Source organism: Anopheles coluzzii, chromosome 3, assembly GCF_943734685.1.
Source record: "Anopheles coluzzii chromosome 3, AcolN3, whole genome shotgun sequence".
In the NCBI taxonomy this organism is placed as follows: domain Eukaryota; kingdom Metazoa; phylum Arthropoda; class Insecta; order Diptera; family Culicidae; genus Anopheles; species Anopheles coluzzii.
In genome coordinates, this window is record NC_064671.1 from 4,644,763 (window position 1) to 4,669,137 (window position 24,375).

The 24,375-nt window shown below is 48.0% G+C and overlaps 2 protein-coding genes across 9 annotated transcripts in view; one reads left to right on the forward strand and one right to left on the reverse strand.

Moving 5' to 3' along the window:
• Positions 1-24,375, reverse strand: part of LOC120955667 (ejaculatory bulb-specific protein 3-like) — a 322,541-nt gene that overhangs the window by 105,091 nt on the left and 193,075 nt on the right. The gene's annotated exons all lie outside the window — the stretch shown is intronic.
• LOC120954873 (protein abrupt) overlaps positions 6,120-24,375 on the forward strand; it is a 109,732-nt gene continuing 91,476 nt past the window's right edge. For 3 of the 8 annotated variants that reach the window (XM_049608578.1, XM_049608576.1, XM_049608575.1), the window contains exons 1-2: positions 6,120-6,604; positions 16,088-16,503. The gene's annotated coding sequence lies outside the window, so the exon portion shown is untranslated. Of the gene's footprint in view, positions 6,605-8,516; positions 8,748-16,087; positions 16,504-24,375 lie in introns of all 8 variants that reach the window. The other 5 variants (XM_049608579.1, XM_049608581.1, XM_049608580.1 and 2 more) reach the window with 3 other exon arrangements.

Consider the following 24,375-nt stretch of genomic DNA (forward strand, 5'->3'; position numbering starts at 1 on the left):
TTCAAAATTATTGACAGTATCTAAACTTTCAATCAGTGCAGTGAGTTCAATAAGCATTTCTTCCTTCAATTTCCTTTTCTTTCAACACTTACCTATTGCAATCCTCCCCGTAAAACACTTCTACAAAAGATGAGTGTTATAATCATATCTGATTTCCAAACACAGCCTCTTTCAGCCCATTATTCCATGATTGCCCAAGTCCGAAAGCTCATGGCTTGGTTCACTTTATTTTCTAAATCAATCTCTTTTACCAGCCGCCACCAGAGATCCAGATTCTTGGTACCTGCACACTGCACGGCCCTTTTTACGATCCCTTTTTTCCACTGATCTCAAGCCCAGCTTTCGTTCCTTTTGCATTCCTAGAACTGTTTGAAAGTTCCTCCCGATCCCTGTGTGCAGCCCCGTTCTAATACGAACCCTGTCCACAACAAACAACAAAATGCACACAAACACAACCATTCGAGCACGAGCGTTCAGGTGGACCGGGTCGAAGCGCTTCTTATCCTTAGCCAAAGATCGTACAGCAAAACCCTTTTTTTGTGTGGAGGTTGGAAAACGGCACTTTATGGCCATTTTTAGCGATCTGCTCATCATCCGGGTGTGTTTGCGTTTATGGCCGTAAACAGTTTGCAACGGTCGGCCAAAACGGTCAGAAGATCTTCAAGCGAGAGAGAGAGAGAGAGAGACTCGATCGATTTGTATGACCATCCTTTTTGCCCCGGCAGCTCTCTCTTGGGTGGTTGGTTCAACTTTACGATCCTTTAAAAAGCGGCACACCGATCAGCGTCAGAGGCGCAAAGCGACACAGAAAAATAAAGCACCCAAACACACACACACACACACACACACACATGTGTGTGCGGTGCAGTATTACGTTTGTGTCTGCCGCTTGCCTTCCACTCCTGGGGTGGGTTCGAAAAACAAAAGAAAAATCGCAAAAAAAGCCCCTAAAGTAACCCTTTCCTCCGCTTCGCAGGCTTTTGCAATAACATAACAGGATTAGCCGGGGCATTACAACGCATAATACCTCGACGGAAAGCTCGTCACGGTGTGCTGCACCACCGCGGACCTGGGTCCCCGGCGCTGACCGATGCATTGTTCTTTGCTTTGGTCACGGCATCCCTCTCGGCCATGCGGCCAGCGGGACACCGAATTGATGGGTTCCCCGAAGGACAACGGTGGCCACATCGTGTGTGCGGCTCTTGTGTTTGGCAACAAATTGTGCCAGAAACCTTGCAGCAACACCAACACAGGGCGCAGCAGTACTTCGTACGGCAGGGTGGCGTGCGCGATCTCGTACAAGTTGTAATGCCGTTTTGCAAGCCCAAAGTTAATCCAATCATGGTCACGGTCACAGGGAGGCTTTTGCGAAAGGGGGAAAGCTTTGAAGTTCCTGCTGACCAACAAACCGACATACATAGTGGTAAATAATTAGTTACACCAGTAGGAAGGGAGAGATGGAGTAATTTCATAAGAAAAATGCACATTCATGACATTCATGTCGGTTAGTTTGTATTGAAACTATAGAAAAATTGATGAATCTTAACTAAATTACTACTTATTCCTAGCTTTAATTGCCACACCAAAGATTTCATAGCCATTCCATCGTTTCAACCGATCGTCTTATCTCAGCTCTTTACACTTTGTTCGCCACTGCCCTCTCAAACTGCCACCAAACGGCCGAGATGTTTGAGATAAAAATAAAAATTTCTCCATGATCGAAATAAACCAAACAACGCGACAACGCCACAGACCCACATTTCCGTCCGCATGGACATTACTCTCTTCCTGTTGGCTCTTCTTTCTAACGTCTAAGCGCTGTCTTGCTTGCTCTGGTTGACTTAACCAGCGTGTACGCTTGTACGACTGTGCGGACGCAGCAGAAGGTCTCGATCGTCGCCCAGCATCCCGCACGATCGTTAAATGTTTTCTATTTTCTTCCATTTCTGCGTTTTATTTTGTGTCTTTGGTGGTGATTTCGCGAAGCAGAAGCTCATGAGCGCGCGAGAGATTCATCTAGAAAGGTTAGTTTTGAATTAAATTAAAATTTAGACTCAATTTCAATCGCATCTTTTAAATGCTTTCCCAATAATTTTCGTAATACAGTGCTTTGTTTATTCATCGCCTGACGCGTAGAGTAGACATTTGCAATGCAATTCAATAATTGAAACCAACACCAAATCTTTCAGCTTCCAAAATTTCCTAAAAACCCCCAAAACAAATGCCACCAAAAACCGTAAACGAATCGCTTGGATGCGTTTAACCTTCCTCCCCACAAAAACACGAACCGGGGCGCCATCTAAACTCCTTGGCAGCAGGGGTAATGTACACGGGGGGTAGTGGTGCAAGCGAGTGAAGCAGGGTGGCCGCATACACAACCAGCGCACACACACGCGAATCACATGGGGTGGGAGGGCAAAACGAAATTGCGTTGTGCTTAGGAAAGGAAAACAAAATTAACCGTCGGCGTCTGATTGGTGGACGGACCCGCACACAAGGCACTTTAGGGGCAGCGAAGATGCGACCCCCCCCCCACCCCCACCCCCCACCAGCGGGCCGAACAAAGCGCGATCATCACCGCGCGCGCGATCCATTGCGCTTCGTACCGGGCGGCCCCGGCGGGTACGCATTAATTTTCGGCTCAGTGCAAGAGCGAGACGCGTACTTGCGCGTTGCCCGTTTTTCCCCACCCAATGTACTATGCAGAGTGAGCAAGAGTGTGTGTGCGTGTGTGTGTGTGTGTGTGTGTGCACTAACGCAGCTCGCTTCACCTCGCTCACACCTGTGTATTTGATGCTGCACCTGCTTCAATTGTTGCAGAGTGTATGCGAGTGTGTGTGTGTGAGTGTATGTAGCAGAGGGGTTGGAAGCGGTAAAGATGAGAGCTTACGTCACAGCAGGCGATGCGAGTGCTTTGGGGGGCTTTTTGATACGATGGAGCAGCTTCTCCAAAACCCCGCCGATTATGGTTGCGCGACAAGGAAGCGTTAGAAACCGTGTATGTGTATGTGCATGAGAGAAAGAGAGGCAAAGAGCGAGCACGATACGCCGAAGACGTACCACGCACGTACCAAAAAGGGGAAAAACTAATAAAAGATGGTAATTTCAAATTCACGTACTCTCTCTCTCTCTCTCTTTCTCTCCCCTTTTCGATTGACGGTCGTGGCTCCAAAACGCAACACTCTCACCATTTCGCACACACATGCGCACGTTCCGTTTCTAATGCTGTCTGTTTGTTTGCTTCATGTGTGTCTGTGTGCGAGCATTAGAAGGGAGGGCTTCATGGAGCGACTTGGATGCATACGATGCTGTGTGTACAGCGCGTGAGATATTGCTCCCCTTTTTGCTTCGTGAGTGACACGAGCTGCAGCAACTCATTGCGAAGGGTAGCAGTGAGTTGCAGCTAGCCGCACTCACATTTAGCTGGAATGATTGGGAATTTTGAAACCGTTAGAAATGTTCTTATAATACGGAAAACAATCTTACAATTTGTATTATAAGAACTAAAAGAGTCACCAAACAGTAATTGTCACAGTCGCAAACAGAAGCCACTCACAACAGAATAGAAACTCCACAGGATCGTTCTCAATCTCACGGGATCAAAAGCCCAAACACAGAGCACAGAGCCCCTCATACACATTCTCATTGCAGCATGTCCTTTTTCTGTCTGGCCCTCCAAACCATCGCTCCCTTTTTGTTCCATTCTTTGCACAATCCGGCTTTTACCTTCCATTTCTCACGTCTGATTTATGGGTTCAATTCGGTCGTTAATTCGGTTCCGCTGCATCTCTTACGCATTTCTGTCCGAATCCACCTACACCGTCCGCACCAGCCCGTTGCCAGTTGCAGGTGAAAGTGTTTGAAGTTAAGGATCAGTTGCTCTTACTTTACTCGGCTGTACTTCATCACCAGCTATCAGGCAGGGTACAGGTCTACCAGAGGGAGGGAAGAACAGCAGAAAAACGTCCTATGCTTCTATGGTTGACACAGGGCCTTTCTTCGATCCCTTCTCAAGCATTGACAAATGAATTGTACATTCTGCAGGCTGACATACACAGAGAGAGAGAGGGCAACTTTCCGGGCATCGGGGTGATATTTGAGACTAATCACGATCGTATCGGATCGTGCGCTGTTGCTGCGCAAGTGGTGCCTGAAGAATGCTGCAGAACGAATTGTTACCGCGCTGCACCAAGAAATCGGATAAGAATGACGCCAGGTATATTTTCTTGTTTTATGCTCGATGACTTGTTTCTTTTCGCTAACAGAAACTTACCAACTGCAAGCATGTATTGTAAGGGAAGCATTTCATTTTTGGAAAACAAAAACCATCATTTGTGCCTTTCTTTGGCTATAATACAAAAATGTATTTTACTCTAAAGAAATTGCGGCTGCCTGTTGATTAGGATTTTCATTTAATAACGTCCAATCAAAAGAAACGCATAGCTTACGCAAACTCCACTCCACCTAAAGCATGCGGCTTTTGATTAAACGCAAAACCCACATCAACTACCACCACGGCAGGCTTTTCAAATAAGTTCAAACCCACACACTTTTAATTAACTTCCTACTTCATTACTCAACTGTGCGCCGATTTTGAAAGCGTTCGGTTTTATTCGAACTCTGCTTCTTCTTTTCTTTTTCCACCAACTAGCTTTCTTGCGTTTCATTCAAAAGATAGCCGTCTAGCCGAAGAGAAAGTGGATTTTACGTGTTACATCTCGTATGGCTCGCAGTGGCTATCTTTATGTTGCACGCACGCATTTGGCGTTGAACTAACGAAAAAGCGCCAAACAACACCCAGTTGAATGCATCTCGTTATGCAACCCTAAAAAGGGGTAAGGCCGTTTTTTTGGGAGATGAAACCGTATCGCTAAGCTGAACGGATGGATGATAACAATAACGGCCTCGGTCGATGAAGTTGGAGTCCATTTCGATGGAAAGATAAATCAGTTCAAAATCGTTGTCCAACGATTGCAACGCATTTCTTCTGCGCTTCCGTCACTAAAGTGCATCGGTGTGCAGTCGATTAAACGGAGAAGGGAGCAATATTGTGTCACTCGCGGCGTGTGCAACACGCTGAATTTGTGTGGCGGCACTAATATTTATTTCTAGCTAGTATAGTGTGCGTCTCGATGAGTGTGGGATATTGTTCCGGGTTCGGTTGTTTTGTCCAAGCTCCGAAAAGCTGCAAAACGCACACATTAAATCACTCACTCGCAGCAGCAGCAGAAGGAGGCAGTAACGCGCCACTCAAACGTCGTTGGCGGATGCTGTGCCTGTCTCCTGTGAGCGCTTCGCAACATAAGCGACAAGCGCAACCAAACAGCGCTAATGCGTACCACTTGATCAATCAATTCGGGATGCATTTCTATCTCCACACGCTTGTTTGTTGTGAAAAGATTCCGATATAAACCATTTCCCACAATTATTTAACGCCACCGCTTTTGTGACATTCGGTTGCGAAATTCAACGGCTAATAACGAGGCCAACAAGGCTTTTTCGGTGGGCATTGTTTTGCATGTTCAATTGTTTTAGTAATTGTAGCAGCAGCAGCAGCATCACACCAACAAACTAAATGCCAAAAACCTTCGCTAACGTGTTACACTGTTTGTCCCGTTTCAACGCGCTGTGTTAGTACGGCTATGCTCGGTATGATGCTGTCAGTTTCTAATGGTAAAACACTTCTCCTCCGGCACATTATTTGAGCTTACTGTTTGCTGCTGCTGGTGAAGAAAAGTATCGTAATCTGAGAGGATATTTTAATAGTTCAAAATCAAATTGTTACAAAAATATTAGATTTAATAACAGTTTTGCTATGAACAATGCTTAAATCTTCACCAAAAATTAGTTTATAAATAAAGTGATTCAAATTGTTATGCTAAGCCTCAGCTAACTTCCTAAACAATCGCTACAGCCTTTTCCCGTACGGCTAGGGATGTCTAATCTAAGCGTACAGTGGTGTGCGTTAAAAACACGCGGCAGTTCGTGCCGCTCGTGCGGAGCCCGAACGAGAGAGAGAAAGAGCAGCCGCAATCTCTCGCTTCCACAGCCTACTCACAACCGTACAGCCGCACACAACCAAACCCCGCAGCAGCAGCAGCAGCAGGGAAGCAACAACAAAAAAACATTATGCTCCGGCAGTCTTCGGCACCAGCACGGGGTGTACACACCGGACTCAGTGTATGCGGCCTCTGTACGCAGCCAACTTCGGGCAGCAAATTTTGTTTGTAGCAACTGCTCTTGCCGTGCGGACACACACGCGTGCGTTCCGGTGTGCCCACCAGGCAGCGCGTCTCGTCAACCACAAAATCTCGAAAGCTCGCCGGAGGAAAGAAAACAACAGCCCACGGGCAGCTTCTGCAAAAAACCGGAGACCCGCACACCCGCACACACACAAACCGCACGTCCGGTGCAATTTTTGCGCAAAGGCGCGCGCGGGTTTCGCGTCAGTGTGCACGGTTTTTGGAGTTCGTATTGTCCAACTTGGCCAATTGATCTAGTTTTGCGAATCTAGCGTTTTGCGCAAACACACAGCCACACACGTTGCGTACGTGTCCGAAATTCAGCCGGCAGTGGTGGGCGTTTGAGAGCAAGCAGCAAATGTGTAAGTGTGACAAGTGTTCGTTGTAATTGTTGGAAGTTGTTACAGTGTTGATCGTTTGTTTTTTGGGAAAAGATTGAAAATTAGTGGAAAAAAAACGGTTCAAAACGGTGCTAGAAGAAGCTGATGTTTTTGTGACAAGTTTGTGACTTCCAAACGAATAATTGGGCAATTGCACACTCAAGTGATCCTCATGGTGCAATTCCTCTAAACTATGTAGTAGTGCAGTGCTAAAGTGAAAAATTCAGTAAAACTTAAATAAAACACTGCATACAAGGATGTTTAATAACTGATTACCTAAATAAGTGAATAGTTCTTGCAATGTAATGCAATATGACCGTATTCTAATCATTTCTCAGTGTTTGTGCATCGGTGCTTTGGTATTTTAGGGAAATTCGACGCAACGCGTCATTGCCCCCTGCAGTGAAGACACAAGAAAAATGGTGCATCATTAATGTCCCGGCTTAAAACCTCACGCCCCATTCGCGTACAGAGCTTATAAGCGCCTAATGCCGATGCAGCTTGGAAGTTATCAATAACCGAATCGCCACGTTATCCAGCTGAATCCCTTCCCTGTGCGTTTAATCAAATTAATTATTATTTTGTGCCTTCGTCACCGTTGTCACCGCTGCCTGATTACCTGTGTATGTTTGTGTGTGTGTTTGTGTGATTGTCGGTGTGTATGCGTATACCTATCCCCTGAGCCCAAACCAGGGCTATGATAAGGGACAGTTCCAAAATTCGCTTATCTTCAACAACCGGCCCTCGGCTTCTCCGGGACCGTTTTGTGCCTCGCACGCAATCTCGCCATCGCTAGATCACTCGGCGCATCTTGCAAAGCAACACCTAAACTTTGTTGATCGTGAACAAACTGTAAAATTTTAGAGCGATTATACCAAATGCTTCCAATATCGGTTTAATTGCATCGCTGTTGGGCACACATTTGCATCACTATCGCAGCGATAGGAATGTTTTTATTTTTCTTAGCTTTTGTTTATTAATTAATTTTACGCTGCCGAAGGCAAACGGCCAATTTGAAACAAGCAACAAAACCTGGTGCCTATTTTAACCACCCCGATAACTATCGAACAAATCATAGTAGCCCGGGTTGGGCGCACGTACAATATGCCTATGCTGCACCTTGATAGTATCAGAAAACGGAGCAAACAAAAGAAACAAGGGTAGTTAATCAATTTTTTTTCTCTCAACTCACACTTTATGTACATCGCGTACACTCCCCTTTGGGTCCACCACCAACTAACTCCCTCATTGCATCAACCCCGTCTGCAACAAAGTTGATTGATTTTGATTATGAAAAATTTGAACCAAGAGTGATCAAAGTGTGCAATGCACAACACACATTCCCTAATTTTAGTGTGTGTGTGTGTGTGTGTGTGTGTATGGATGGACCTTTTGCGTAGCGTAGTGCGTTTTTGCTTCCTCTCCACGGTCGGGGGATCTAGGCGGGTGTGTGTGTGGTTGTGTCTGTATACTTGCATTTGTGTGTGTGTGTGTATGTGTGTTTGATTGTGTAGTTTCTCGGGGGGGGGGGGGGGGGGGGGAGAAATATTGTGCATATCAGCTAGCGCGGCTAGCGATAGGGAGCAGTGGAACAAGGAAGAAGGCGTTTATTATTTTGTGGTGCTTTTACTGTTTTATTTGTCTTGTGTATGTGATCCAATTTCGTTGCCGTGAATGGTTAGTGCCGGAACAGAGCAGAGAGTTTGCATGTACAGAAAACGGTACCCTAAAAAAAGCGGCATTCATCAACGTTTGCGAGATCAAGTGAGAAAACATGGTGGAAAAAGACACAGTGCACAGTGAAGGGAAACGGCTTTCCTGTTTGCGTTTTTTTGTGTTGTTTAATTCCATTTTTGCATCAATTTAAAACGTTCAAACAATTTCAATTTTTCAGTGTGTGTTGAAAGCAAAATGTGTTAATTGCGTTGGGCAGGCCCCGGCGATGGTGACTATGTTGAGCGCGAGGGTGCGTTAAAAACAGCGAACCATAATCACAACGCCTGCCAAAGTGAACGGTCCAAGTGAGCGTACCGGGACAGCCATTGTTCTGTGCATGCAAGTGTTGCCTCGAATTGCCTAATGCACACCCCTCGGTGCATCAAAGACGCAGTAGAACCGTCCCGAGGTATCACTTTTTTCTTCACATCCATTATTTTTCCCTCCCATCGACCACAAATCTCGTCCAGCAGCTAGTGTGTTTCGTTCGACTTCTCACATTACATCCACCGCATCTGGCCATCCGTTGCCATGGCGAAGGAGAAGATTTAGAACAGTGCATTGTGTCCTCAAAACGCGCACACCCCTTTGCACAAAACTATCAAACACCCCCTTCGATCCATCCTATCGATCGGAAAACACCCTCGGAATCGGATTAATCAATAACTCCGATGTACCGATGGCCTGCAGCGCTTTAAAGGACGCGCTAACGACCCCACAGTCCCCGTCGCCAATGTCCAATGATGAAAAGCGTTAAAAAAAGGGTAAATCCGAAGCCGGGTTTCCCTGCGTATGTGTGTGTTTTTTAGCTTCTTTTTTCATTCCCCCAATTCCTAACCCTGCAGGGTTCGGGGGAAAAGTTCGGTTTTCCGCTTTTGCGATTTTTGCCACTTGCATCATCTCGCCTTGAAGGCTGTTATTTTTATTACGCTCAATCTCGTTCGTCCGTTTTCCGCGTGATGCTGGCGTTTTCCCTGCTCTCGCAACTGCTCAACTGCTCTGGCTGCTGGCGCGAAAAAGGAATGTTTTCTCTCTCATTGTCTCTCTCTCTCTCTCTCGTGCGCTCGCTTGTCAGTCAGCTGTTGTGGAGCTGTGTGTCCTGGTTGATGTCATAAATCTCCTTTCGCCGGTCGATGCCGCCGTGGGTGGCTTTCAGCTGGAAAGCCGATAAACTCGGCTGAGAGAGTGCGCGCGAAAGCGCTGGAACCAACTCTTCTTCAACTTTTCGTAAGATGGAAAACAGTCCCGCAGAAAAAAACAATGCAAGATTTGAAGTTTTTCTTTGCTTCTCATTATGCTCGTTTTTCCTCCAGTTTTTTTTTTTCGTAAAATAATAATTTCTATTCGTTGCAAACGAAAATCAATACAACATACCATTGCCAAATATTTCACCCCTTTTTTGCGTTCGACCCGTACCAAATGGCCACGGGCCAACCCACGGGAAATCGAAGGACAACAATGGCAAACGATGCGATCGATTTCCGGGTCTGCTGCACCATTCCTCTTGCCGCGTGCACACACACACACATACTGCCCAGGTTAAGATGGTTTGGTGCGATTTGCTTTTGGGAAAGTGACAACCCACCACCCCTTGCTCTGACCCTTGCAACGCCCAACGATCGAGCATGGACCAAAAAAAACAGTACCCACTTTTCTACCCCAGTTTTTCTTCAGATTTGATTTCAATTCCCCGAGAATTCTTCATTGAATTTGTGTCTGTGTTTATGACACAGCGGTGGGAGAGCAGTTCCCGAGTTTTTTTTTTCTCTCGTTTGTGCCTATCCCGTCGATACGCCCTTCAATTGCACTCGTTTTGGTCGCGTGTGACGTTTTGGCCATTGTGCAACGATTTCGCAACAGAGCGGGGCAGTTGTTCTGCGTTGTTCTCCACGCTTCCCTCTTCGATTAGGATCTCCGGAGGATGGGTAATTTTTGCCCTGCCTGGGTTAAATGGGATTCTTGCAATTGTTCCAAATGTTCTACTTTTCGCCCACTTTTTAATAGGGTCGCCGATGATGATGCTGCTGCTGCTGCTGCTGCTGCTGCGTTGCGTATCTTCTTTCCTGTTTGGCACAAGTATCGATGTCGAGATTGGCCATTAGCGTTGGTGTATTGGTTCGGGAGGATTAAAAAGCAACCCTTCGTTTAACGCGCAACGGCCAGAACGGAACGAGCAGGAAACAGGCATTCTTTGCGTTGTTTGCGAGCCATGCAAAAAGCAAACTACCAGATTTGTGATTTTAATTCCCATTGGGAAGCAAACTGTGCCATGCTGGGAGGAAATGAAGGGCACGGTTACGGATGTAGCCCCTTGATTTCACACTACCAGCAATGCTGGAAATAGCAAACAGTGAGCCAATGATGTGTCATCTTTCCGTCGAATCTCTAGTTACGCACATCGTTTCGCGAAGTTTGCTTCACCGACGGAAGTTGACCTCCGGTTTTGAGGCACTCTATGCTTCAGTGAACGTATCGGATGAAGAAATAGGAATGTGTTAGCAATGTTCTAAGGGAGCGCCTCTCTGATAGAGCTAAAAACAAAGCATCTTTTTTTACCACAAATTATACACTCAATAGTACGTTCTATTACACCTAACAATTCACAGTGTTGGGGGCTCATACAGCACATTGTAATATTTTCCTTTTATTTTAACCACACTCTAATGACTGCCTTACTCGTTCCTTACTCTGCTCAATTCAATGAAACATGCATAAACCCTTATGACACACACACTCCGTGCTGCCACTTGCAAGTGTCTATCAGTGTCACAGAAAACCGCAAACCCGGGCCCACCGCACGCGGGACAAGATACGTAATGACACGTTGTTAAATCTCTCTCTCCCAATCGATTCCCGGCCCAATGATGGCGACGACGATGAGCCAATGACATGGCCCCTACGGTCCAATAATTAGCGGTATGCGAAAACCGGGCCCCAGGGCCGGTGACGAACGCAGGGACGAGAACCGTCTTCAGTTGCTAATTTTCCCGTGAGACCACCGGCCACGTGCTTCAAGCGCATGCCTTTCTTACCGCGAAACCAAAGCGAAAACAATAATTTATCTACCTCTTTCGCAGGAAGAAAGGTTTTGTGCGCATTATTTTTGCAGGCGCATAACCTACTGATAACCTACTTTGAGGGGGGAGGGTTCCTTAGTGCAAAGAAAGAAGACAAAACTGCATAACAGAGCGTCCCAATCGATTACTATCGATCGGTGTTGGTACTGCTGGAGGGCGTAAAGGATTTGCGTTTCCATCATCAGCGTCTGACGCTGGGTGACGCTATCTCGCCGCTGTCGGACGGGTAGCCTACCTTTCAGGGGCGCGATGATGAGTCGGAAGGAAATTACCATCGCGAAAGTTTGCTGGATCTAGTTAGATCATATTTCAACCGTGCACCGTGGCTATTAGTTCCCATTCTCTCTCTCTCTCTCTCTCTCTCTCTCTCTCTGTCTCTCCATGCCCATACACGTACAGTAGTGATTGTGATGCAACCACAACAGTAAAGCAATAACGACGTACCTTTCCAGTGTACTGTAACTAGTGTGGCAAAAACGGTGAGCACGCTTCATCTTTCTCTTGGTGAACAGTTGTCTCCTTGCATGTGTATGGTGGTAGAAATTCGCGTACCAAACTACATAGTTGCTGCTGTGCCTTGAGGTAAGCGATTGTGATTGTGTGTTGCTGTCACTGCTGCATCGTAACCCCTTTTCCGCCGCGTGCACACCCGGTAGGTGTCTGCTGCTCCCCCGAGGGTGGAACTGAGTAATTGACTTTAATTGAATTAATCGAACGAACCGACGAACGAACGTACCGTGCACGCTGCCGTGGAGAGAAGGTCGCTAATGCACCTAAAGTTCTCCGTGATCGGTCGGGGTTGGAGAGAACATGATGGGGTGGTGAAATTGTACTTAGTATAGATCCCCCCCTTCACCTCATTTCGCTGACACACACTACCGACACTACCGATGAAAGTAAATTCCTTCAGCAAGTAAATAGAAGCTAATAAAACGACACAAATTGGTAAAGGCGAAACAAAACCAAAAACAAAATCGCGACCACTCCAAACGCCCCCTGCCAATGGATATTGGAAAGAACTTCTCCCCTACCTCTTAACGGTGGCTTAAGTTGCTGGCCCCGAAGGTATGAGTCACCCATGGGGAAGGTGGCTAGGGTTTAATCTAATTGACAATTATGTAACCAAGGAAAGAACGAACTTGGTGTGTGGGTGTAGGCGTGCGGAAGAGGGGAAATCGCACAAAACGTTCTACCGCTTCTACCTACCTTCTGCCCTGTGCTCAAGGCAATCCCGGAAGACTCCCTCCGCCACGGAGCACAGTGTACCTGTGCGGAAGGGGTTGCCGCTAACCAGCCACTTGTCACTTGGTTGTTTGCCTTCGCGTTCCCGATGTTCGGAGTTAGGCAATTCGCTTCGTGCTAACCCAGTGGCGCTCTGGAAGTTGCTATACTTCCTTCCCACTGCTTACATGTGATAGTGAAGTGGAAGTAGTGCAAAATTGAGTCATCTCTACCGTAGTTTAAATCACAGATGAGGTATTTTTTCTACTCATCCTCCTCCAACTACATCTCCTTCAACCGGGAGTGCTAGGTGGGGTAAGGGGTTTTGCTTAAAACTTAATTTGATTAGCGAAAATTGAAGCCAACGAATGATTTATGCTCTCTTGGCGTCTAGGCAGCACACTGGTTGGCCCTATCAGGTTTGGCACGCTCCTCGCCGCTGAACCGCTGTACCCGCACCGACATGCTCAATCCTCCAAAACGGTGTGTGAAGTGAAGTGTTACTAAACCATCTTTTCATTCGCCGAATCCATCGATTGACGACGACGAAGACGACGATGGCGAAGACGTCCCGGCGAAGACATCGTTCTCACGTTAAAGCGCTTCGCGGTGGATGAGTTTGTAGTCGCAAATGCTCCCAGTGCAGACACTCCAAAAGGACGAGAGAGCTTGCCAAGAACTCGCACACAGCTACGTACTGCCGATGATCGTTTGGCGAAACCAGGAACGACGGTTGGCGTAGACTGGGAGACTGCGAGTAATTAATTCAAGGATTTTTAATCGTCAGCATGGTGCCATCGGTCTTCGCCCTTTCTGGCGTAGGAGAAAAGGAGGTGGATGCCGCGGGGGCAATTGCTATTCAAGCGGGGTAGTTTGTTTGTGTGTGTGTGCGGCTGCTTGCTTGCGGTGACAGAAGGTAGAAAGAGACCTAACAATTGGCACTCATCCCGAAAACGGGAAAGAAACGACGCCAAGAAGGGTTGACGGATTCGTTTCTAATACACAACAGCCGTTAAATTATGACGAGTCTCAGAAGCGCTCAGAGGGAGGGAAGGCCGGAAAAGTTATGAACGGGGTTTTTGGAGACACACAGAAAACCCCGCAGCTCCCTCCCGTTCCGCAATAATAATGGCTTACTCCTACACAAGCAAGCAAAATTCGGCGTCAGTGTACGTGCACCACCGAGCCGGGCGTACTTGCGTGCGCCTATGTATTGGTGCTGGTAATTAGAATCCTCCCGCCCCCGTACGCCTGCCGAAAAATGGCCGTGCCTGTACTGTGAGTGTGCCCGGTGTACACACCCGGAAAAGTCCATCCATCCTGAGCTGGTGTGGTGGCTAACGCAAAAGTAGTGCAAAAACCGTTTCGGTCGGCATCGTTGCATTGTGTACACCCGAACGGTGAGAGGGAAAACACAATCGGGACTAGTCTCTGTGTGTTTGTATGTGTGTGTGTGTGTTTGTGTGAGAGTGACAGAGAGCGTTGCAAACGCAAGTAAGAAAGACGGAAAAATTGCACGAAAAAGGATCTTTCCGAAACTTCCCCTGCAAGGTATGCAACACAAATACAGCGGCGGCGGGCGCCCGAGCACGGCGACACTCATTTATCCTGGTGCCATCCCGGTCTGCGAGAGGTGATGAACGATGCGAAATTGGTTGCAGATGGGGTGAGGGTGCGAGACTGGACATTCGCACACACGCGAGACAGTGTGCGGAGGGAGGAACCGAACAAAACAAAACGGGGAAAAAGGATTAGTTTTCCGCCGCCAGTTCCGCGCCGTTCAGGGGGCGCAAACTACTGCCAGAGGAAATGTGTGCCCGTTTTTCGCGAACCACCCATGGCGCGCACGGAGCATAAATAAACGGTTAGCCTTAGACACACAGTCACAGTCTCCTCCGGTGCGTATGTGTGCGCCATGTACACGGGGGACACGTACACACGTACTCACGAGTGTGTAGTTTCACGTGGCGGGTGAAGCGAGATCGCGAACTCACGGTCTAGTGTTGGTAGCAACCAGGCCGAGTAGTATTAGTAATAGTTGGTGGAAAATTATCCCGCCCGATGGTGGTGCGCGCGGGTATGAAAGAGTGCTCCTGTGTTCTCTGATTAATCGTTACATTGCCCGCATTCTGCTACCACGCATTCTCCCCCTGATGCGCCTGAGGACCACATTAATTCACACACACAGTCACGCTGTCGCGGCATTAGCCGGGTATCCCGTGACGGCCGTATGATGGGGAGGGGAAAGGGGTATGCAGAGGTAAAATCGCGCACTAGCGGAATCTGTTTGCTGATTAGGGGTGCTTGCTGATGAGGTGGAACCATCACCCCCTGCCCTGCTCCACTCCCATCAACCCCTTTGTCGTTCTTCCCGTTGCCACGAATGACGACGACGACGACGGTGGGAGCACAATTTAGGGAGAGCAAAATCGAGAGTGCAAACGTGCGAGTGCGCAAAGTGAGAGTTCAAGTACTTGTAATGGCCCTCCGGGCGCACCATACCCTCTCCCAATTATCCCCGCTCCTCCCCCCCCTGAGTTTGCTGGGCCCTTTTAATTCCTACACGATGGAAAATATCCTTTCGCTCGCTGATGAACGACCGGTGAGTAATTGTTCCACCCGAATCCCCGAGAGCATTACCTCGGTACAGGCCACCGGAGAGACGGGTATAAACCGGACTGCAAAACAAGAAACAAAGCGATCGCTCGCTCGGCATGCCAAGAAAGAAAAGCAACACAATCTCCCGACGGTAAATAGCGGACGAATGGAAGGGAGTTGGAGTTTTTCTACCATGCCCTTTCGCTTAGAGACTGCCGCGAGGAAAATCTCTGCTGCCGCTGCTGCTGTGGTGACGATTAGAAGATGAGTGTTGGGAAAAATGGACACTTTAAAACACTGAAACGGTGCTGACATTAGGATTGCAGATGAAGCAATGGTAAAAGGGGTAGTAGTGTAGTAGTTGCAAAAACGGCAGTTCGTTACCTTCTTGTAGGTATTATCTCTCTCTCTCTCTTTCTCTCTCTCGTTTTGTCCTTTTCTATTTCTCTCCCTCTATCTCGCGCACTCGCTTTCTCGCGTTGCTGTGCTGCTCTCGTTACACCAAGCCCCAAGTAGCGAAGACAGATGGATGGCTTTGGGGCATGATGGATCGGAAGGGAAAAGTTAATGCTGGCACAAACTGAGTCTCGGGCTGGAAAAATCAATACAGAGCACAATAACGCGATGGTGATAGTTTTCGGAGCGCTCATTTACGCCCCATTTTAATCATTGTTCACGAAACTCGGTACTCCATGCACAATTAGTGACGATGGATGATTCCAATGAAAGGATGACTAATCGATAATGAATACAGAAACAATTTACCATAATAGCACCGAGACACACAAACACACAAACTTTGCTTGTTTGAAATATGCTATTATAAATGTTCTTGTATTTCTATTTAATTTAGATTAATGCAATCAAACAGCTAACACTGTGCAATTCAACAAAATTAGCCAACCGAAGAAGTCGTACAAGCCAGTGCTAGTGTGTGTTGTACAAGACAAGTGTATACTAAATCCTCACTCTCGTATACTAAGCGTGTGTTTTATCGGAAGCAGCAGCAAAGTGAACGAACGAAGGTGTCGTGACAGTGAAGTAGTTTGATAGCCAAATTTTGCCGTTTATTTTTATAGCTCGCTCTATTCGAATCATATAAACCACACAAAAACGTACGTTTGTAATAGAAAGTGAAGCATTCTATGCAAAAAAAGTGAACCCTCGTTCCTCGTGATCGTGTAAGCAGTTTTAGACGTTGCGGAAAGCAAATTTCACGGCCGAAGCGCATCCCTCATCTTCTCTGCCCATCTGCTGCAGTATCATAAGGTGAGTAAAACACTTTAATTGATTGTTCAATAAAGCAATAGAGCGAGCGCTCACTGCAAAGGATTCAATTTAGGGGCGCGAGCAGCCAGTTTCGAGCAGTGGCGCAAACTGTGAACAGTTCGACTTCAACGCGTTTGACGACGAAGCATAATTCATTCATACAATATTTCTCGTCTCTTGCCTCACGCAAACACACACACACACACACATATACACGTGGCAGAGAATGCTCACATTCATGAATATAAATGCTCCCGGTCGCACGCGTGACGGCAACGCATACGCACGTATTATTTGCGTAAAGGTGGCAAGGCGCATGAGGAACAAAAACAAACCTCCCCGCGACACACACGCACCGCGCGTTTGGCTCGTTCGCCGGCAGGGTGGATGCTGCCGGCGAAAAGCATCCTTTAAAGCGTCCAAGAGCAAGAAAGAACGCATGCACGAGAGCGAGAAGCGCAATAAGCGCGTGGTTCGCGTAAAGTGGGAAAACTCGATTCACGCACCACGGTCGGCCACGCTTTCGGGCAGCCGAAAAGCGGGAGGAAATAAATATTAAATAAAATAATATGTTTTGCTAGCGGTTGGAGGTTGTGGGGGCGCGAGGACGGATGGCGCGCGACATCGGGATCACTTCTGGGGGAAAGCGCTTGCAGTTGACGCTTTGGTTCGGGAAGGTCACACCGAGCTGTTGGCACAGACGACACAGACGAAATGTCTCTTTTTTTCCTTTTCCTACCTCGATGCTATGCTTGGAAGCAAAACTGTGTCTTCTTTTCCACGGACAACAAGCGGAAAAAGTCATGACCGCGTGTGTTTAAGCGGTATACGGGCGCCAAACGCCCCGTGCGCCTTTGTCAATAAGTCATCACGCGTTTCAGCCGAGCTCCTCCCGTTCCAACAGGGGCAAGGATACGTCATGGTCCTTCATTCTTTCAAAAACACATACACACATTCCCACCAAACACGATGAGCGAGAGCGGGGGCACGCGGGAGCTTGATGCTGTTAATTTAAACTGAAAACAGCGTGTTGTATGTGGGGAAAAAAGAACGGAAAACAATTTACTCACACTTTTAACTGCCACCACCACCGCCGCGCCGCCATGACCCGACCCGCAGAGGCGAGAAAACGGTTCGAGAGGAAATCAAACAACAAAACCGTACATCCAAACACGGCCGCAGTCAAGCGACAGGGGCGCAAAAAAAAAAGGCACAGGAAGGATACGCGCGTGCCGGCGTGTTCTGGTGGAACGGTTTTGCCACCCACAAGGAATTTCCCGTTTTGCATCCATCCTCTTCGGGGGATGCCGTCATCGACATCATCATCATCAACATCATCATCATCATTGCCGTCGTCGCCGTCGTTGTCGGCGGGAACCTTGCTAGACGGTAACGCTTCACTTGATGGCGTGCGACAAACCAAAAAAGAGGGAAGTGAATGAAAAGGTGAAGAAAAGAATGCTAAGGGAATCGGAATGTCTGGGTATGTGATGGGGGGGGGGGGGCATGCGGCTACGGCCATGGTACGTAAAGTGCGGTTAGGCGCTGCCGAGTGGGGGAATTTTCGTGGAAATCCGATTTAGCCGAGCTGCTGGAAACGGGCGTGCATATGGCTGCCGCCGTTCGTGTAGGTGCAGGAAAAGGTGGTGGAATAACAAAAAAACCCCAAAAAAAAAGAAGTTTCCATCCGTTGATTGTTACATGCTAGTTAAAGCTGGTGAGTGTCTGTGGGCATGTCTGGAACGCGATCGGAAAATTAGGCCTACTTTAATGTATCAATTTTTCATCTGCAAATTGATTTTATATTGCTTGTTAATGCGGGCTTAGTGAGGTGCTTCTATAGAGCAATGGCAAAGCACTAGGACTTATACACAATGTACTGAGCGTTCGAGACTCGTTCGGATTGATTATTGAATCTTTGATTCCAATCCCTTTTCACATCGTCTTACACCTTTGATATAATCGAAGTAAGTTGTGAAACAACTTCTTTAAATTGTCTATATCCGTAAACGTTTACACAGACACGTGTCTGCGCTTTTGTGATTTCTCAGCACTTCTTCTTCTGAGTTGGCTCTCAGATTTCGTGTATGTCGTTCTTTTTGTGGTCTCTTTTTTCGCATCATCCTTCAAACATGTTCATTGACCGGTATTTTGCTGGCACGTAAAATTCTGCACCCGCCAAGAGGCCCGCAAAGTTTTAAAAGCACCAGCACCAAGATAAACACACGAATCGGAAGAATGAAGCAACACAGATCGTATGTTCCCGTCCACACAATCGTCATCTCACACACCCTGATGACACCCAATGCTCGCCCCGAAAAAGTATCTCTTATCGCAACCGTGAATTGATAAAAGCAAAGCGAGAAGGAAAACCGCTGAATGAACGGAGCAGTTCTTTGCGTCCGGTGCGAAATTTGATTCATTCGCTTCGCATTCACTTCCCGTGCCCCCGTGTATGTCGTGTCTTGCGTGGATGACACTTTGCCTTCGCATTGGTTTTGGAGGCCCACGCTTTGGTGCTAAAAGATAAAAAAGACACCACGGTGTCCGGGTATGGTGGTGGAAGAAGATCATTCTCCCCCCTACCCGGGCTCGTTCCATTGATTGTCCCAGCAGTTGTCCCCGATAAGAAATCATAACGAAGCACACATCATCCGCTGACCATCGTTCCCCATCGAGTCCCTGTCCCCGTATCGAAGCGTGATTGAAAGCGTTATTAATCAAAGAGAAACCAAACTGCTTCAAACTGCTGACCTGTGCTGGGCAATACGGCCGAGGACCCATTGCGCGCACGATTACGACGAAAGTGTCCAAAGTTTTCGCATCCCACACCATCGCGAGCAGTCCGCCTCCCACAACATGTGATGTCCTTCGCCTGCTGCCTTCCTGCAGATATTTCGTCATTTTCCGTGACGGTTATTAGGCGCACGATTATGTAATAATAATCGATAGAAACCATAACCGATCGGCCATTCTTTTCTGGCCCACCGAAAGTGTCCTTGTAGACGGCACCCTCCCGGAACAATTCCGGGAAAAAGTGCTTCTGCACGCCTTCTGCGCGTCGGGGGTGTGTCGGACGGTTTCGCCGGTACGCCGCCAATACTGCCGGTGCGGCTCGGTAAGAGGCACACTTCCACAAGCCGAATCACCGCAGCCAGAAACAATTTCAATTAATCTTAAGTACACGCATAACTCCGGGATACTTTCCATGGACGATTCGTGGTGCGATTGTGTGTGTGTGTGTGTGCATGGTCCCCAGGCGAACGACGCCATCGACTAGCTCTAATGAATTTCGTGTGTCCCTGTTGAGCCTGGTCGGCCTCAATGAGCAGGACGCATCGATGCAGAAAGTTGGTCGATCGGTGGAGGAACGGCCGCCAAAAATTCAAGTACCGTTCAGAGTGCCGACCCTACGGCGCCCAGGTGCAATCCGATGGGTGTCAGATGGACGGGACAGCATCGGGTCAAAAGTTAGGACAACTATCTGCTGCCTACTACTACTACTACGCCGCTACGGTGCGAGAATTGCCCGTGGTGTAGCGATTAGTCAAACGATTTTTGGACCAACCTCGAGATGGTGGCGGTCCCTTCTAGGAACGCCGTCTGCAAGAAGCACACAGAACGAATGTCACCATACCCTCCGACCGGGTTGCTGGGGAGTTATTGATTTTCGTACTCTGCTCGTGCCTCAAAACCGGCAGCAGCTTCGTCGCCGTGGTCGTCGCCGTCCTAAGGCGTGAGTTCAATTTTATCGTGCGCTCCTGGGGAACTGGGGACTTGATAGAATGGACATTCAATTTGTCAAGCCTTGGGTGCAAATGGAGCAGCAATGGAAAAGGATCGCGGCAACGCGCGCGCGACATCCTTGGGCGAGCAAACTTTTGCAGCTGCTTGGACGAGCGCACGGAGCACTGTGAAAGTCTGTCTGACGACTTTTTGTGACAGCCGCCGCCCAGCACTGCACGTGTCAGTCTGGTGGAATTTATTCGATCTCCTTCACCTCCAGCCGGGCTCCAGTATCTTCCAACCGAGCTGGTGTAATTAACTTAAACTTACATTATCACAATTGAGCGCAATTGGGTGCGGGCACTGGGCGATGGATTTCGGTCCGAAAATTGCGTTCATTTGAGCATTAAACCGCCCCCTGTCGCACATTGCCCTTCTCACACCGCTACCGCCTAGCAAAGAGAATCAAATCAACGACCGCCCAAAACCTCCCCGAAGTGCCCCGGAGAGTGTCTTTGATGAATTGCGTCAATATTCGCCGCACCGTCGTCACCATCGCTGCATGACTCTCTGTCTCCATGCGCGCACTGGCCCATCGTTACTGCGCAAACGAAATAGAAATTTGCCACCACCCCTTTTTCGGTGACCCCCGAATCACACCCTCTCGGCCAGTTCCCTCTCGCCCTGTTCTGGGGCGACCCGGCCGCGCGCGCGCTCGCTATCTATCGGGGCGAGGAGATCCGCGAACGCTGATTGTGTGTGCTGTCCCCCGTGTCTAGGGGACGCCGCCGCACTGGTGTGTCTGTCTAATCGACTTCTGACGCGTACAAGTCGTGGGGTGCCGGGTGGGTTCCCTGTGCCAAATATGTGTGAACGGACAGGAAGGAACCGCCGGGGGCTTTTCGGCGAGACGGAGAGCACCGTCGGGGAAGGGGCCGCACAGTCGGTGTCGGTATGGAAAATAATTAATATGTCGTAAAATGTAATTAATAAAGTTTTATTACTTCCTTTTTATCAGCGGAACGGCACCGTTCCGTGCTTTTCGACGAGACGGCTATAACCACCACCACCACTACCATCACGACAACGACGACAACGACGATTGTCAATTGCGATTGTCGTCGCTTGGGCCTCTGTGGTAGTGTGGTAGTTGTCATTTGTACAGCCGCAACATCGGCAACATTGGCAGAAGCAGGGCAGGAACCAGGGCCGTTTGATGGAAGCGCGACCATGACAACGATCCGCGGGTCGAGGCCGAGACGCAAGCACAGTGCCTGCGTTCAGTTGTCGCGCACATACGTCTTCTTCTCCTTAACTGCCATTCGAATGGGCCGAAAAACGACTGGCCGGACAGGGCCGAACCTCCGGGATCCGGGCGTAAAGGCGTGCCCGTGCGGCGAGAATGCGAGACAGCATGAATGATGATGATGGCGGAGCGGAAGTGCTCACAAATTGCAATGCAATTAATGACGTTGCAGTGCCGCGGGCAGCTATCTGCTACTGCTGGCTTGGCTCTTGGCATCGTGATAACTCCCCCCAGGAGGTCTAGCCGACACTGCTGGAAGCGAACAGAGGGGGGGGGGGGGGGTAGAATAGGGTTCCTATGGCGGCCTAAAAAGCCATGCGCCTGAAAGGTAGGCTAAACAATTGCACCAAATTCTTTGCCACCGGAAACAGCTCCTTTTTTGGAGAGGGTTGAGAGTCATTGCTGCCGAGGTTACTGTTTCGCCAGTTTGCACAACTCTTTATTTTCCACTCAGACACAGATAAAGATAAGAATGCGAACTCCGGCTGCCATTTTCTTGGAGATTGTGCAATATTTAATACCAACCAGAAAAAAAACACCCCAGAAAATGATGCTCTGGCCAAACGCCGAGTGTTTCGTGCCGAGCGGCCACCCAGCACCATAGCATCAACATGTTGTCGATAGAGCATTTTGCCTCGTCCCTTTGTGCCTTTTGTTTCATGCACCCATGTCTTCCAGTGCCGGCTGTGGCCGTAAGCGATTCTAGCGCTTCATTATTCTTTGCACTAAATATTCTCTACCCCACCATTCCGAGGGTCGCATCCCTCCGTTGGAGGTTGCGTTTGTGTGACTGCACAGGACCGCACAGAAAGGGGAACGGCACGGAACTCTTGGGAGGCTATGGTTTTATAGCCTTATTATTGCGGACCTCCCGTCACTCATTTTCCAGTCGGCTTCGTTTCAGCTATCCATTTCGTGCTGGCGCTGGGGAAGCCTTGGCGTGGAAGTATCGTTTGGAGCATCATTGGCGCTAGAAGCATGAGAGTTTTATGTTCTGTTTTGTGGATGTGTGTGAGTGTCTGTGAGAGAATGGTCATTTGGAATCGATGCTTAAGCGGTTTCAATGCTAAATGAATGACGTCTCCGATGCAGGTAGTTAAAACAAGCGCCTTTTGAGTTTTTTGGGACGAATTTCGTTGGGATGCTGTCTAAGAATTAGCACTAAATATTTCTTAGAATCATAATCTCAAAAGCAAAAAAAGCCATAAAAATATTGGAAACTCAAATCTTGCCCAACTACTTTAACTTCCCACGGTCTGTGTGTTTGTGTCCTTGGCAACTGTGTTTTAAAGTTCTCTCCTTTTACGACCCCCGAAGAAGATACGCCGAAAGCTCCAAAAATATCGACCGACAACTTTTCTAGAATCCTTCACCGATGATGAAGGACCGAAACATTGTCGTGTTTGTTTGTCGGTACCGAAAAACACTGTCTACGGTCTTTATTCATCACCGGCACAAGTTCAACCTGCCACTACTACTACTACTGCTTGTCTACTTCGTCCAACCAAAGATGTGGACTGCCCCAGCCACTGATGTTTCTGTGTGTGCCCGGGCGAGGGCTGTGTCCGCCGGACGGTCGTAACTTTTTGACGGCAGCATAACCATGACATAAGCAGAACAATGGCAAATAGACGCCGAAATAATTATTATTTATTGCGGGCGCCGAAGTTGCTCTATTGCGCGAGCAGTGCATCTACTTTGCGGCGGAGGGCTGTTTTTTGGTTCTTTTTCCCCGCTGTTGTCCATACGAAAAGGGTTTTTTTTTTTCCTTTTCGGGGGTAAGAATGGCTGCCCAAAGAATGGCTAGACCAAGCTGGGCGAAGCGAAGAAATGTACAAACTTGAACATGCGGGAATTATAATGGGAAAGAATCATCACCCGAAGGAGAGAGCCCCCAACGGTCGAGAATGAAATATAAGAGTTCAACAAGCAACTGACAGCCAGTGGGTGACTTCTGTTGCACTCCGAGGGAGCAAAAAAAAAACCAAATTTGGGAACTACCAACACGACTTGCTTGGGTGAAGTGGAAACATAAATACCCGTCTCGTGACTAATGTGGACCGCTCTGTAGAAGAATTATGTTGATGAAATTGTTTTATGCAATGAGCAATGAGTGTTTCCTTCAGTTGAGCATCGGTACACGCATTGATTGCTTCTACTTTTACATTTTACATGACTAATTGCTTCTACTTTTTAGCCGGATGCCTTCCATCAATAAACGCTACAAAGTATTTCGCCCGAACGATCGACCAACTCGATCGCATTTTATTGCGCTGGCTAGCCATAAAGGTATGGTGAATCCTTTCGGCGTTTTTTCACGTCTCCTTCCATCTTTAAAGTTTCTTCTAATAGTTTCAAATTAGTCAATGTGAAACTGTCTACCTAATCCTAACCTTTCGGCATCCGTCCTGAGACAAGGTAATACACACAAAAAAACCCTCACTAAATCCTTTACGATGCCGCCATTGGGGCAGGCCGCGCAAAATAACTCATGGATCATAAACCGAAATATAATGTATCCTTCCACGAGGTGCACGAAATGTTCCCAAAAATTAGAGACACACAGCAACAACAACAACAAAAAACACGGACGCGCTCTGGGCCGTTTTTTTACGGGTGTGCAATATTTTTTTATTGTCCTCATTATTTATTTTCTCTCCGCTTAAATGAACCGGACGCGGCGATGGCAGGGACTGCCAGGCGGGACATAATTTGTACCGAGATTCCATGAAGTTTCTCTAATTCACACGACACCAACACGCTGCTGCTGTTGCTGTTGATGGTGTGGAAAGAGGGACATCGAAGGAAGTTGGGAAAAAGGATTGCTGCACCGTCTCGAA